The sequence below is a fragment of the Microtus pennsylvanicus genome, assembly GCF_037038515.1.
Source record: "Microtus pennsylvanicus isolate mMicPen1 chromosome Y unlocalized genomic scaffold, mMicPen1.hap1 SUPER_Y_unloc_3, whole genome shotgun sequence".
Classification (NCBI taxonomy): Eukaryota; Metazoa; Chordata; class Mammalia; order Rodentia; family Cricetidae; genus Microtus; species Microtus pennsylvanicus.
Genome location: NW_027460881.1, coordinates 7,763,228 through 7,766,059, shown reverse-complemented (window position 1 = coordinate 7,766,059; position 2,832 = coordinate 7,763,228).

Below are 2,832 nucleotides of genomic sequence, written 5' to 3'. Positions count from 1 at the left end.
GTGACTGGTTCATTGGCTTCCTTCCAGCCATGAGAAATTCTGCGGCCAACAATATTCTCCAGGGCCTCAAAAGGCTTACTAAGTTTTTGCTTCTGGAGCGATGGCCCATTCTTCTTCTGGAGAGGTGGCATGCAACTCATACTAAGAGGCATCTTCATCATGGCGGGAGACTTTCTGAGATAGGCCACAGCACTCCTGTTCCACTGTCTCTTGGCTCTGTTTCTGTGCTTGGGCTTCATAGCTGCCAATCTCTGCATAGGAAGAACTCTTCAGTTTAAATCAGACACAATGTGGTTTCCTCGACCTTAAGTGCCTGCAAGGATAAGAAGGTGAACATGTGAGGTCAAGGCTCTTTTTAGGAATAACTTTGGAGCAGGTGAAAAAGGCAGGGCTGAATAGATTTGCATACCTAAATGGAATATGTTCTTAAGAAATGAATAGGAAAATTATCAAACTCTTGTCTACAGCTCAGTATATGTGTATCAGAGACATATTCCTGCTGCAAAATGCAATTGACCTCTACTGAGAAACCTACTTCCTGACTTACTATATCAATGAGAGAGGAAGCTATGCATATACCTAAAGTGATAAAGAAATATCTGAACAGATGGCAAAGAATTCAAAGAACAGCCACTCCTCTCCTTACCACTCAAGCTACTGGTTAGTTGGCTGATCTATAACCACCTGCCCAAGGTCATGGCACTCCAGTCCACTGGCTCTCTCTATTGTGACTCCTGATGCAGATCCAGGTTGATTACATAAAGATATTCTGTATCTTCATTAGAGAAGTGAGTACTGTGAGTCAAACTGCCAAAAGAAAGAAACATTAATCTGTGCAACAGCACCTATTAGAAATAATTAGCTTTTAAAACACATATGGACAAAGAGGATCTTTGCCATTTAAGTGGACTGAGGAATTGGACATTTTTAGCAAAGATAGAGTGGGGAGAATACCTGACATTAACCGTCCCCCAGCTATCAAATATAGGAGCTGTTAACGACATAAATTTTGGACCCAGAGCAGATTTGAAAGAAACCTTTCTTTGACTACAGAGGTCCTAGTTTCTTCATAAACATATTTACCAAAAGAAAATATCTTGGCTCTCTAGATTCCAACTTCTGGAAATTCGGTTGAACAGTTGTGGAGCCCAAGAGCTGAACTGACCTCCTCAGCCACCGTGAACATAGTAAGCCCACCTTCACAGAAGACTAGTGCTTTATGTGGAACAGAGTTGCCACCCCCAACCAAAGCTTTGTGACATCATCAAGGCTCTACTTATGTCATAAAACTCCTCCTAGCCAGGTTTCTTCCCTACTAACCCCCAGAAATATCCAGCATACAGGTCCTAAAATGCTGCTCATACAGCCCCATGAAGACCCAAAATAAAAACCCCAATCTTCTTCCCAATTACTTGAGTCATATTTTCCAAGTAACTCAACCCCTTTATGTGCTTTTTTTTTCTGTAAAATAATTTTTGGTCTGAGTCAACAACTCACATGAATGTTTTTTTTTCCTAGCTCCAATGTCCTCATTGGTTATTTTCTATTGATTTTTCCATTACTTCATAATAATAATTATCAAACTTTCCACTTCTCTTCCTCCTCCCACATTCTTCTTGCTCCGCAAATAAACCTCTCCACTCAAACACCAGTCCAAATAGCGGGCAGGGTACGTTGAGCTGTGGGAAGTCCAAGCCCACCCTTCATCCATCCAGATTTAGCAAGGTATGCATCCACAGAAAATATGATCGCAAAAAGCCAGTGTATGATATGCAGACAATTGCAAGTGCCATTATCTTTGGCTTCTCTGTCTCTCCCAATTGTCTGCCACATTCAGAGCTTCCGGTTTGATCCTATGTTCTTTCATTCCCAGGTCACTGGATTAGTTGAAATCCCCTTAGTTCAGGCACAGTGTCTCATAGTGTGGACCAAGCCCTTATATTCCTGACATCCTTGCTCTTTTTCTCCATCCATCTGCTCTTCCACTGGAGCTTGGAAGCTCCATCTAGGTTTCTGATTTAGACCCTGACTTGATTTCCATCATTTGCCAAACAAAAGTTCCATGGTGGTTTTCAAGATAGTCAGCCATCAGTCTGACTATGGGACAAGGCACACATAGTTCCTAGGGACATGTCACAGTGCGATCAACTTCTCTTCCATGCTTAAGTACCTAGAGAGGGTCACCCTATGGCCTTCTGAGAACCACTGGAGAGATATCGATCTTGACATCCCCAGAATGGCCTCATAAATTGAGATATCCTCAGTGTATGTGCATTAACTTGTGTGTGTTTGTGTGTGTGTATTTAAATCACAATAACAAATGGATTGTAATATTGAAGTTTCTTCTCATCTTGAGAAGAATATTTGCTACAGAAACACTCTCACAGTAATAGTGAGAGTGTAAACTATCTAAGAAAGGAGAAATAACTGGAGGAATCCCCCAGGAGTTAGGCTCAGTGTCCCAGGAATTACGCCCAAGGAAAGTCAATGAACTCAGTGATGGAAGATAAAACCCAGCCTAAATAAAACCCTAAATCATTTAGGTGGAACATGAGATACTCTTACAACAGTTACAAGAGGTCTAAAATGCCTGGACTGGAACATAAGGGGAACACAATGACGTGGAGCTGAGAGTGCATGGCAAAACTGATTGGATCTGGCAAAAATTATGTAAGCATACCAAGGAAACCACCAGTGGGACAAAACCCTAAGGAATCTGTATGAGAACATATCATGTTGAACATAATGAGATTTATAGACAAAGGAAAGATCTTAATTATGTCACTGTCACACAGGTGATGATGAACCAGTTCCATCGTAGAGTGACTCCCT